General features: G+C 41.1%; 1 long non-coding RNA gene across 2 annotated transcripts in view; it reads left to right on the top strand.

Moving 5' to 3' along the window:
• Positions 1–14182, top strand: part of LOC144078604 (uncharacterized) — a 37997-nt gene that overhangs the window by 13551 nt on the left and 10264 nt on the right. For both annotated transcript variants that reach the window (XR_013301257.1, XR_013301258.1), the window contains exon 6: positions 12661–12754. This is a non-coding gene — a long non-coding RNA (uncharacterized LOC144078604). The remainder of the gene's footprint in view (positions 1–12660; positions 12755–14182) is intronic.

Raw genomic sequence — 14182 nt, 5'->3', positions numbered from 1 at the left:
ATTAAGTATACATATGGAAATAAATACAAAAATAAATGTGGAGCTAAATATAGAAATAAATGTGGAAATAAATACTAAAATAAATGCGGAAGTTAATCTAAAATAAAAGTTTAGTAAATACTAAAATAAATTTGGACAAATGCTAAAATAAGCAAGTATTGAATTAAATATCAATTAATAATTAAAAGCTTGTATTTATTTTATTATCAGTGTGATGAGGGGGGTCCTGTGTGAGCCTTGGGGTGAACTGTTTGTTGGCTGTATACTAGTAATACAACATAGTGTTAGCGCTATGCTAATGTGAATGCTATTTGCATATGGTATTCGCTAAAGTTAACTGTGATTGGATGGGTCGGCCTCACAGTTCTGGGATCGTGGGTTCGATCCCTAACTTCCCTCTTTAGTCCCCTGTGTAGGCTGCACAAGATAAACGATGACACACACTAGACACATACACACACGTAGGACAATTTTAGACAGTGTCATGATCACAATTTTGTTCATCTAACAGCCAAGCTTTAAGATGATAGGTGAAGAAGTTCGGAGACGGGAGTTCACGTATGCTAATTGCTATTGAGTTACAGGTATGTGCTTTGGCTGAATGCATTGTTTTTGAAGGGAACTACACAGTCACCTCTAGAGCCAGCCCTTGTTGATGTATTGGAATTTTTTTGGTACAAAATCTTGCAGTGGAGGAGGGGCTTTGTATTGGAAGATTTTGTAGACTAAGGTGGCATCTGCATACTTAATCGTGTAGTTCCAGTTAAGGCATATGTGTTTTTTTTAAATATCTGACAGTGATGTTAAATTCCGGCATGTATGTATGTATATGTGATTGGCGCTATTGTTGTAACTGGTCTCTAATCACGCTTTTGAGCGATTTGGTCACTTGCAGAAAGGCCGGCTTTGTGGCGCCGTGCCCGGTGCGTCAGCGTGGGGCTATTGGATGGCGATTAGGATTCAATTAGAAAGTGTTTATAAAGGCCGGCCAGCACTGGGGGTAAACAGGCAGTTATTCCAGAAATGCGTTAATCCCTCATCTTGTGACGATAATTAGCGGCTTTGAGCCCCTCCGCCCTTGCAGGAGGCGGCCGGGCCGGGCGGGTGGGTCACTTCTGGCTTTAGCTTCTGCTTTCATCTGCCAAATGGCCCCTCGGACCTTCGGGACGAGTCAGTGAGGCTGAGGTTGTGGTTCTGATCCAGGAGCGGGTTTATAAGGGGATTGGAATGGAAATTCAGTTTTTGCAAGTGTGTTTAGACCCTCATCAGAAAAGTTGAAGAAAAAAATCCTGTTTCGCTTATCCACATGAAATTGAAGGTACTTTTCCTCACGAGATAGACAAGTCTTAAGCGCCCTTGCTGGAAATTCAACAGCAAGTTTAAGATTTGAATCCTTGCTTTCTTATTTAGATTCGCCATATTTTATTGATGGAATTGCCTAGTGATATTTGGCTTACAAGCAATGTTCCCTCTAAGCTGCACGCGTGCGCAATTGCGCACTACTCTGGTCTTCTCTGCGCACAGCAAACCATATGGAGCGCACAAAATAAAATCCCAATTTTCTTTTTTTTTTTAGCTGTGAGGCCGACGCGCGAACCACTCATCATATTAATCATTACATTTTACTAAATCATTTATGTGTAGTAGACATGCATCTGCATATGGCAGGTGTGATACTGGTGTGTGCCCATAGCGAGCAATGATGAAGTTGCTCACACTGGTACTCAGTGTGCTCAGGGAGGTTGTCTTTCTGCCCAGACAAACAAAAAATTAGAGAGAACATTGCTTACAAGATGAAAAAAAGGCTTAAGAATGCTTGATGAGAACTGTTATATGAGCCAGACATTTTGTCTTAATACTTGTTATTTATTTTCATTTTTAATCAAAATTGGATAACTTTATTCATCCTGTATTCGGGAAATTTCGCCTTTATTGTCATTATACCATATAATTATAAAAACAGGGTAAACAAAATACTTTCCTATTTTATTTTAACTTCCCCATTCTTTTTAAAAAGGTCAAGCGAGAAAAAAATAGATGAATGGGGAAAAAACAACAACCTACCATGCATGTTTTTGGGATGTGGGAGCAAACCGGAGCACCTGGAGAAAACCCACCCAAGCCCGGGGAGACCTGCAAACTTTGAACCCTCGATCTCAGAACTGTGAGCGTATCATGCTAACCACTTTTAACAGTTTACAGCCCAAACGCTGTTAGATATATCATATATATTTTTTTAAAAACACGTGAAAATAGGAAATTTTAGCGCCACTTTAATAAATTGTGTAACTGTCATTTTTTAAAGAGCTCATGTTGCTTCTAACTTTCCCTAAAATCCTTTTAAACCCATCTGTCACATCACACACAGAGCATAATTGCTATAACAAAGCAAGGCCGGTGTGTAACACGTATGCACACCCACACACCCCCACACACACACACACGCATACACGCACACACACGCAGCTATTACGGTAAAGCAAACAGTGTGAAAGAGCAGCCGCTGCAACCATGCGGAATGATGCGTGGCGCGCGCCCCCCTCCATCACACACGATATTATTTTTCCATAATTCTGCACGATAAAATTTCATTGTCTATTAAGTAATCCCCCAAACGAGGGCCTTTATGAGGCTATAATGAGGCCTAATTGCCAGGGCTAGTGGAGCCACGTGGAAGGGTTTAGGAGGCATTAAGCCGCCGGGTACCGAGCAGCACAGGCTCTTACCTTGCCATTACTTTCATAATTCAAGGAGAAAATGAGTCCATTTAAGGGCAAAGAAAAAATGAGTATATCCTATGATTCCGTTTTATTCTGCTCGGGGGAACGTGGCTTCCCTGCTTTAATTCACTTTAAGGATCATTGAGTGCTCACTAATGATGACATTTAAAAGCTGTATTTGGAAAGAATGAAGCGGTCATATTTATAAAGCACTATTATAATCAAGCTAAAAAAAAGTCCGGAGATCAATTTGGAGTGCGATGAGTTCCGTTGTGGTTATTTGAAAGGTTATACTTTAATATTGCGGTAAATAAAGTTGCTAGTATTAGCAAAAAGTTATAGATTTTTTTTCCTTTAAACACTATGATAAAGTTTTTATTTGACCAGATAATTACATTAAAAAAATCTAACTATGCTTGCAAGAAAAAGGTACCATAATGAGATTTTTTTGATAATAAAAATATATAATCTCATAAAAAAATCTAATTTTATCTTTAAAAAATGTTGAACAGTCACTCACTAAATGTTGCAAGAAAAACGTACTATAATGAGAAGTTTTTTTAACAATAAAAATGTATAATCTCATAAAAAAATCTAATTTTATCTTTAAAAAATTCTTGAACAGTCACTCACTAAATGTTGTAAGAAAAACATACTCTAATGAGATTTTTTTTAAATAAAAATATATAATCTCATAAAAAATCTAATTTTATCTTTAAAAAAATGTTGAACAGTCACTCACTAAATGTTGCAAGAAAAACGTACTCTGATGAGATTTTTTTAATAATAAAAATATATAATCTCATAAAAAAAATCTAATTTTATCTTTAAAAAAATGTTGAACAGTCACTCACTAAATGGCAGTCATTTTTTTCCTATCACTAATACTATAAATTTTGTGGACATTTTTCTCACAACATGAATCTTTTACTTGTAATTTCCATAACATTTACACTTTTAAGGGGGAAAAAAGACCATGGAATCCATTTTATTATTACAACTTCTTTGAAAATGACTCAATTTTGCTAATCTTTTACAATTCCTAATTCTCTGCTCGCCTGGTTTCTATGTAGCATAATCATTATTTTATATAACTCATAGAATATCTGTTGTGTATTTAATACAATTCATATAAAAACAATACCGAACCCGAATTGGCCATCTCTCGCCGTCAATGGCATCCAAAAACGTCATCTTCTCAAATCAATCTGACGTTCTTCATTCTCCAGATCACTTCTTTCCCTCCTTTTCACTTGAACCTTCATACGTCTTTTTTTTCTTCTTCTTCTTCTTCTTCTTCAACTCTGGAGCGCAACGGTTAGCCGCCGCTATTCACCCCTTTCATTTGGTGATGGGCAATTAATCACCAGGCCATTCAAACCAATGAAAATTCAATTTCAACGGCACTCCTCCAGGCAAAGATGATTCAGGGCCCTGCGTTAGCAAACAAAACCAAACAAAAACCCATCATTTCCCTCTTTTTCGTTTACCGCGTTGTGTTTTCAGCTCCTCCCCATAGTAAAAAACAGCCAAAGTTGTTAAAGTGTTAAAGTTAAAACGCTCAGTGGCCCCCCATTAGCCCCCCCCCTGCCTTATTCACGGCCCATCCCAAGCCATATTAGAGCGTGAAGAACCCCATTAATGTTTTGTTGAACAAGCATCATTAACTTGTATCGCCGCCTTTTTACAAACGTGGCATTGTCGAGGCGGGGCCAGTCTGCGGCCCATCTTGGCCAATACAGTGCGTGATTGGGCCCTTTATTAGTTACCGGGCAACAGATCCTCAATGCCCCCGACTCAAAGGAAAACACTCTGCTCCGCCATATAGACTTCAATGAGATGAACAATGACCCCGCCGACAACATAATGCCGTGCGATGACTTTTCATTAACAATTATCTCGTCGCTGTGAATAGCAGCTGCGATGGCCGCTCTCCATCTCATTGGGACGAAAATGGGGAGAGGGGGTTTGACGGAAGGGTGGCGGCGAGGGCGCTGAATGGGGGTGAATAGCGTGGCTTCACGGGTACAAAATCGCATTTAGTTGGAGGTGAATAATTGGGTTTCTATGCAAAAATGAGTTGGAAATAATTGCAAAAATGCCAAGGATGGGAGACAAAGAGGAGTGTGTAGTTGCAGTTCTGGAAAACGAGGTTTTCCCTAGTGGCTTTGAAACTTGAGCCTCGTTTTGTTGCCAGATATTGTTTTGCGTACACACCGATCTTGACGTCGCCAAAATCCGGGGAAGAAATGTGACGTAAGCATCACTGTACGTAAGCATAACTGTACGTAAGCATAACTGTACGTAAGCATAACTGTGCGTAAGCATAACTGTACGTAAGCATAACTGTACGTAAGCATAACTGTGCGTAAGCATAACTGCATTAGCACAACTGTACGTAAGCACAACTGTACATAAGCACAACTGTACGTAAGCACAACTGTACGTAAGCACAACTGTATGTAAGCACAACTGTACGTAAGCATAACTGTGCGTAAGCATAACTGTGCGTAAGCATAACTGTGCGTAAGCATAACTGTGCGTAAGCATAACTGTGCGTAAGCATAACTGTGCGTAAGCATAACTGTGCGTAAGCATAACTGTGCGTAAGCATAACTGTGCGTAAGCATAACTGCATTAGCACAACTGTACGTAAGCACAACTGTACATAAGCACAACTGTACATAAGCACAACTGTACGTAAGCACAACTGTACGTAAGCACAACTGTACGTAAGCACAACTGTACGTAAGCATAACTGTGCGTAAGCATAACTGTGCGTAAGCATAACTGTGCGTAAGCATAACTGTGCGTAAGCATAACTGTGCGTAAGCATAACTGTGCATTAGCACAACTGTACGTAAGCACAACTGTACGTAAGCACAACTGTACGCAAACGTAACATAAACATAGCATTCTAGCATTTCATCCGTGTGTGGAAAGTTGTCATAGTGGGAGTTTAAACAAAAGAAATAAAAACGTACTTGATTGACGGAAAATGGCCTAATTTAGCGCATGGTTTCGTCGCTAGGCTGTTGGCTCATCATTTAGATTTTAAAGATGAAAACAGATTGGCTAGTGTGCCATCTTGAAAGATTGTTATGCTTGGCCAATGTAGTGTTTGGAAGCTGGAGGATGCTTGGAGGGCCCGTCACTCACTCCATAGAAAAGTAAAGTGACAGCCTCAGAGGAAGAAGAGGCCGGCGAACAAAGGGCAGCCCATACAGACGTCCCGCATCAGCCTCCCCGCTAATTAGGACAACTCTCCTCAGCCTTTTTCCGACACTCCCAGACTGGAGTGTGCCCCCTTTTCCTCGCAACGCCGTCTGATATCGCCAGCAATTAAACCAGGCCCCGGTATCAAACAAGAAAACCCGAGAGAGATAAACGGCGAGCCTTGGCGACGGCGACTCACGGTCAAGTTCCCACATGAAGACGTCCCCTAAACCCCACCTCCCCCCCCAATCACCGCCTCCTCTGTTGTTTCCGGCAGACCAAGCAAACGCAATTATGGCAAGGAAAAACAGCCCTTATTTCAATCTTTTCTTGCTTCACTTGTCAAACGCTCTCCAATTTTCAACCCTAGTCGAATAAGAGAATCTTTCTGGGACTCGTTACTGCTGGTTTATCTTTGGTAATGGGTGCACTTTTGGCTTAATGTTTGTACTTTCGCTTTAGCATCTGCTTAAAACTTCCTTATTTTCGATGGCCGCTAGCGTCAAATGTCTGTTGCTTTACTTCGGCGTGGATATTTTTGCAAATTTTTAATGGATTGGACGTCAAGTAGTGATGAACTCATTTTGAATTCATGGCAAAAACAAGACAATATGAACCGCCACAATAGGAGTAAACTAAACTCCCATGTGGCACGTTAAAATTGTTCAGGCTATGAAGGCACTTTGGTTCAAATTCTCCCAAAACAACTGAATTTGGAGTCCAAATGTTCTCGTGCTGGTTGACCCGTTCACTATTTCTGGATCTGGAAGGCCCATTTAAGGCTCATGACTACTTTATATCAGAATTTATTAAAACTTATTGATACACAATTGAAAAACTTGTTTTTTAATGAAGGCTAGGATGACAGATACAAAAGTCTTATGTTTAAGAGAATGGCACTTTTCAATGTCCATTGCTTTTAATGTACTGGGTTGCTATGTGCAGATAGTTTATGGCAGGGGTCGGTAAACCTTTTTGACACAGAGAGCCTTAAACAATTCAAATATTATTCATTGAGAGACATACTTAGAATTTAAAAGAAAACGTACATAAAAATGTTTCCTTTTTTTGTCATTTCACCGCTACAAAAAAGTTTCTGATTTTTTTTAATAACATTTTTATGCTGTTGCTAATCAATAGAATCAATGTGAGTGTGAATGAAGAAGAGTGTAATGAAAAAAATAAGATTAAAGTGGCACTAGAAGTAGTGTTAATGCCACATTTCCGACGTGAAGCTTCCTATTGGTGCGTTGGGGTCTCAGCTCTCTCACCAGCGATTTCCAAATTTTACATCACGGGTTGGCGGAGAGCCATATGCACCCATCAAAAGGCTCAAATCTGACCCAAACTTTCGAAGTTCTATCTGACACGAGATGGAGAAGTTCTCGCAGTTGAACCAACCTAGAATTTTGTTTGTGTAGTCTCCCTTCTTGAATGGACAGTTCTCAGTAACGGTCCTACATTTGGCAACAAGCACCTGACTAGAGAAGCATCAAGTTTCCCATCAATCAAATCAATCTGAGGAACAAATGTATTCAGTTTCAAACGTACGCTGGCAAATGGCCTCGTCCGACCACCAGAAACTCGAAACAAAACGATCTCTCCAATTCATTTGCAAAGGGAAAATTTATTTCAAATGGACTAAATCAAGGGTGTCAGACTCGGGTTGGTTCGCGGGCCGCTTTAACGTCAACTTGATTTCACGTGGGCCGGACCATTTTAGATATAATATTTAGTTTTTTTTTTTTATAAATGGATTAAAAGAACTGGATTAAAAGCCCTGAATATTCAGTTTTTTATAGATCGAAAACAATGTTTATTTTAGCTTTTTTTTATATATTTTACAAAATGATTTTTGAACTAAAAACACAGAAAAAAATTGATTAAAAAATTGCAATTATTGATTTAAAAGGGGGGAAATCAGGAAATCTAATATACATCTATACTCTTCATTTTAATTTGATCCTAAAACAGAAAGTCGGCACTCATGATTTACTTTCCCAGGCCACACAAAATGATGCGGCGGGCCAGATTTGGCCCCCGGGCCGCCACTTTGACACATGTGTGGAAGGGGAGGGGGAAAAATTTAGGGTTAGGCTGATGGGAAATTGATTTCCTTGCTTAGTTTAAAAAAAAAATACAATGACGATGTGTCACGGGGATTAAAAGGTCACAATACAAAAAACTGAAAATATTTACAAAAACGTATTATGTAACTTATGTTGAAGGTCAAACTGGTTCATTTCAACATCCTTTTATATTGCGGGTCAAATTGTCAAATTATTTTGTGAAACTATAAAAAATAATATGTAAATTTTAAGAATGGTTTCAAATGTCTATTGGTTACATAAAATCGATTAGAAAATTGCAATTATTGATTTATAAGGGGGGAAATAAGGAAATTTAATATAAATCTATACTCTTCATTTTAATTTGATACTAAAACAGAAAGTCAGCACTCATGATTTACTTTCCCAGGCCACACAAAATGATGCGGCGGGCCAGATTTGGCCCCCGGGCCGCCACTTTGACACATGTGGACGAAATCAACTTACTATCTCATTCACGGAAAGGATTAAACTCATAAGTCAATGCCGACTGCCACTTCTTATACTTAGCGAAGCCACGGAAACACTGGAATAGAATGTGAGAAAGTGTCAAGTTCAATCCAGTGAGCCATTATGTCGATTTTCATAGCCGCTTGTAAGCCCGTGTTTTCCCGCTTTACCACTCGTCTTGTCCTCCTCTGATGGAAAAACCCAACAAGTGGAATCCGTCACCTCATTTGGACAATGAAGGGCGCATTGCTTTGATTCCGATCCCCGTTTTTCACTTTTTCATGGACTCGTTCCATCATAAGCTTATTGGATCCGATTCTGCGGCTTTTGTGTTTTTGTTCGCGTTATGACGGCACACGGATTTAACGTTCTGGAGACAGCTGAGGTCGGGGTCAGGAGATTCCTGTCCTCGCCGTGGCCATCGCCATGAATGGCGGGAGTGTTTTTGCGCCCCTTTCTGAGCTTTGTCGCCGCTTCGCATGAGGTCGAGGGGACGGGGTTGCGGCCCAGGGCGAGCCAAGGGGTGATTTGTATGCGGGCCGCATCGCTCGGGGGTTCCACTTTATGTCTCGCTCTCACCTGCTTGTTTGCATTAAATCATAGACACAAGCACTGAGTTTTGCACGTGCAAGAGCTGGGTTGCACCTGTCGGGTATTCATGCATAGGGGTGTGGGCGTTGAGGGATGGGGGGGGCGCTTTAGGGGGGTGATAAATGCTTCTATAAGTTCACAAGAGGCCTGCGGATCGGCGATAAGGGTGTTTTTCTTTTTTAAGGGATTTAGTTTAGAAGACTTGAGGGTCATAAATGATGTGATATTTGGAAGGATGGAAGTGTCATGTGAGAATAATATTCTTTTTCAAATAAACTTTTAAAATGTTGATATATGAGGAAATAGTTGGCTAATGTTGGATGGTCTTTAGGCGTGTGTGGTCGATTGGTCGCCCGGAAGGTTATTGATAATTACCATTTAAATCGTTGCTCAAATTCCCTAAATACAAACTGCGAATGACTATTTAGTCATACTTAATGCCTTAGTAATTATTAGGCTAAAGAAAAGCTCCAAATTTACCGGACTTTTATTGTTTTTTGTTGGAGAACTTGTTAAGACCCTGACTGACGTAGCTTCTTAAAGGGACAACGCATGTACATACAAACTCTTATACACTCACTCACACGTCGGCTCAGTGAAACTGCTCATGGCCATTGTTGGCTTTTATTGATGCGTAGACCGTGTTGTTTTACCTTGTTTGGTCGCCGGTCTTTTAGTCGCTGGTCTTTTTGTCGCTGGTCTTTTGGTCGCCCGTTGTTGCGGTCGGGGCGACCAAAACACGGCGACCAAAAGACCGGCGACCAAAAGACGGCGACCAAAAGACCGGCGACCAATCGACCGCACACGTCAGAAATACCACGTGCCATGATTTTTCTCAAGATTTTCCCTTCAAAGTAACACATTTGTACTCCGTATTAAAACCGGTCGCCGTCTTTTGGTTGCGTCTTTTGGTCGGCGGTCTTTTGGTCGTCGGTCTTTTGGTCGTCGGTTTTTTGGTCGCCCGTTGTCGCGGTCGGGGCGACCAAAAGACCGCGACCAAAAGACCCGCGACCAAAAGACCGACGACCAAAAGACCGCCGACTATAAGACGCAACCAAAAGACGGCAACCAAAAGACCGGCGACCAAAAGACCAGCGACCAATCGACCGCACACGATTGTCTCAAGGTCTAACCATATCGGATACAACGATGTCTGCATGTCATCTTCCTTGATTCACTCCTGTTTTCTTTTCTGTCGAGTGACCACGTACCACGCCAATCAAACAGAGTATCCATTCAGAGTCAATGAGCCGGGTCAAAGCGAGCTCGTCGGGCCGCGACTCAGCCCTGAGCACCGGGGCAGTCCGAGAAGGGGTCGGCCTTATTCACCCGGCGCTGTCATGCAAATGAAGCCATCCACGCCTTAAACAACTCTTGGAATTTTTATGTCTGCTCTCTGGCCTTTTTTTTTAAGAACCCCCCCTTTCCCCTCTTTCTCCAAATCTCCCTCTTTCGCATTCACAAAGTCATTGACGACACATTCAAAGCTTTTTTAAATTGGCTCGAGCTTCATTGTGGCCCCCTCGTCGAGTCTCGGGAGGGGCGGCGGCCCCGGAGGACGGGGCCTAAATATACTCGCCTGTGAAAGCAGTTAGATCATGTTCTTTTCATGCTCCGATTAGAATCAAATCGATCCCCCCCACTCCGGCTCACCCCGTCTACTCCGCCCGCTGCCGACACTCTGGAGGTTTGAAGAGCAAGCGGGCCGGACAAAGACTTCCCGAGCCGAGCTGAATGCTAAACACGCTCTTTAAAAAGACGCTCTACAATGGCCCGGGAGTAAATTTGTTTTAAGTGCGACGTGGAGATATCTCGTACTGTAGAGATGGACGCCGTCCGAATGCCAAATGAGGCTCGTTCGGACCTCCCCCTTGGTTTGGGGGTCTTTTTGATCCGACTTCAGGCTCGAGAGGTGCGTTTGGGGGCACTGGCAGGTGGAAGGAAGGGTGGAGGTCACCAAAGAGGGTGGCGAAGGAGGAGGGATTTGAACTTCCTGACACTTTTTATTTGCACCTGCAGCTTTTGTCACTTTATTCATTTGGCGGACTGTTACAATTCTTTGGTTCTAGGACCTGGTAGAGAGAAGCCTTATTTAAATAAGCATTATGAACACTAAAATGTTCAACTAGACCAGGTGTCAGACTCGGGTTGGTTGGCAGGCCGCTTTAACGTCACGTATATGTTATATTTTAGATATAATATTTCGATTTTTTTTAAATAAATGGATTAAAAGAACTGGATTAAAAGCCCTGAATATTCAGTTTTTTTTATTGATCTAAAACAATGTTTATTTTAGGGTTTTTTAAATATATTTTTAGATTTTACAAAATGATTTTTGAACTAAAAACACAGGAAAAAATGGATTAAAAAAATGACAATTATTGATTTAAAAGGGGGAAAATCAGGAAATTTAATATACATCTATACTCTTCATTTTAATTTGATTCTAAAACAAAAAGTCGGCACTCATCATTTACTTTCCCGGGCCACACGAAATGATGCGGCGGGCCAGATTTGGCCCCTGGGCCGCCACTTTGACACATGTGAACTAGACAATGTCAATTAAAAAAAATTTGCGAGCTTAATGCTCATTTAGAATGGGAAACAACATAAATAGGCTTATGGATAAATAACCCTGCTAAAATAATCACTATGTACACACCATTAAACTTTTAATGACTGTATAGGAAGGTTTTAAGTGACAGTTTTTTATTTGTTTTCAAGAAAAAGAAGAACTCTTGGGAAATTAATAACATATTAAGATAGCATATTCTGTGCATGGAACTGTCCATTAGACAACATTTAAAAATAAATATTTCAAATGTAAAATAGGGGGAGCAATGGTAGATTTTTAACTTTTAATGACTGTTTTGGAAGGTTTTAAGCGACAGTTTTACACGTGTTCAAGAAAAAAATAAGAACTCTTAAATTAATAACATATTAAGATAGCATATTCTGTGCATGGAACTGTCCATTAGACAACATTTAAAAATACATATTTCAAATGTAAAATAGGGGGAGCAATGGTAGATTTTTAACTTTTAATGACTGTTTAGGAAGGTTTTAAGCGACAGTTTTACACGTGTTCAAGAAAAAAATAAGAACTCTTAAATTAATAACATATTAAGATAGCATATTCTGTGCATGGAATTGTCCCATTAGACAACATTACAAAAATATATTTCAAATGTAAAATAGGGGGACAATGGTAGATTTTTTTGTAGGATTTCACACTGTATATTGCATTTTTTTTCCCTTGAGTGATAATCCCCCTTCATTACAACCGGTCAAAGTTGACATTCAACCAAGCAATTAGTTGCAAATTGTATCGTATGAAAGTAAAAAAAAAATGCTTGTTTGTGCATTCATGTATTCTAACAGCTCCAGTTAGCAGCGTGATGACTAAATAATGTAGTACGACTGAATTCAAACAAAGTGTAGCGCCGTCGAACCGGCATGGGGCGAGAGGTGGGAGGGGGGACCACCCTGCAGCTGCCCCCTTCCCAAATCATCCTTTCCTTCCCATTCCTATTCATCCTGCAGCTGCACTCCTCTCTCTTCTCTTTTTTTTGCAGTCCATCCCTCGCTCTCAATTCTATCTATTTGAGCATGAGACACAAAGATGGATGAGAAGTTCCTGGGATGGCGCACAATAGCCAGTAGCGCAAGGTGAGCCGCTTTTAGCTGCCATTGGCCAGCACTCACTTCCTGTTTCATTTTAGGCAGAGGTCCTTGAGATGTGTTTCCTTATGATAGACATTTCCACCAAGTTATGTTTTGATCAATGAAGTTGGTGTATGTCTATTTACACTTTTACAGGCTGCTACCATAGAATATGAATAGAGTGACTTTTTGCACGGCAACGCGCTGTAACATGACATAATCAAATTGAAATGAACTTGGATTACGATGCAGACACACTCAAAAATAAGTTTAATCTAACCTTACACTAAACTTCATTCTAATTTTGTTTGGAATTTTGATACCTTTCTTCTCCCGGGTTGGCTATATTTGCCCCGCCTCCACCCTGACTTTCAGATGCAACCTATTGGGGGTTGTTTGCTTTTGTATTCCCTTCAAAATATTCCCAAAATGATGCACACAAATGTCCTCACAATAGGATAACGGATGACCACTTGCCATTGAGAAGTAGTATATACACCTCCCGCCATTCGCACTGGTACTCGGACGTTTGGTCGCCGGACGTTTGGTCGCCCGGACGTTTGGTCGCCCGGACGTTTGGTCGCCCGGACGTTTGGTCGCCCGGACGTTTGGTCGCCCGGACGTTTGGTCGCCCGGACGTTTGGTCGCCCGGACGTTTGGTCGCCCGGACGTTTGGTCGCCCGGACGTTTGGTCGCCCGGACGTTTGGTCGCCCGGACGTTTGGTCGCCCGGACGTTTGGTCGCCAGACGTTTGACAACATGACAGCGAGTTTACTGTTGTAACCAGCTCTCAAAATTATATTCATGAGAGAGAGAGTTTAATATCTAAATATCAACTGTTGAAACCAGCTCTCAAAATTATATTTACCCGGGCGACCAAACGTCCGGGCGACCAAACGTCCGGGCAACCAAAAGTCCGGGCGACCAAACGTCCGGCAACCAAATGTCCGGTCACGATTCGCACTGACTAAACGCTGAAAAAATACAACGCTCCGCCCAGTGCTTGCAGAGACATTACAAAGAGGGAGTTGCGACCAGAAAGACAGTGGCCATGATGTTATTATGAGCAGCCTCTCGCGTCCACTGTATGCTCGTATATCAAAATTTGTCTCGTATCGTATCTCAACATAAATATTTGCCCGCAATTTTACTCTTATCTCAAATTGCTCGTATGTCCGGGCACTCGTATGTCGAGGTATTACTGTAGTAATAATGGGCAATCATAAAGACAAAGTTTGACCTTGTATTTATTTATTTAAATAAGAGACAGCACATATGAATGAACATATTCATATTCATGTTAATGAACATATACATGTAAATATGTGAGATTGTAGCCGAGGGCTAATTTCCATACTTAGTCCCTTGTGCCGGTTGAAGGTAAACGATGACACACACACACACTCAAGTCGCACAGTTTTGGACAGCGTTGTG

This window comes from Stigmatopora argus, chromosome 8, assembly GCF_051989625.1.
Source record: "Stigmatopora argus isolate UIUO_Sarg chromosome 8, RoL_Sarg_1.0, whole genome shotgun sequence".
NCBI lineage: Eukaryota > Metazoa > Chordata > Actinopteri > Syngnathiformes > Syngnathidae > Stigmatopora > Stigmatopora argus.
This window is presented reverse-complemented; position numbering and strand designations above follow the sequence as displayed.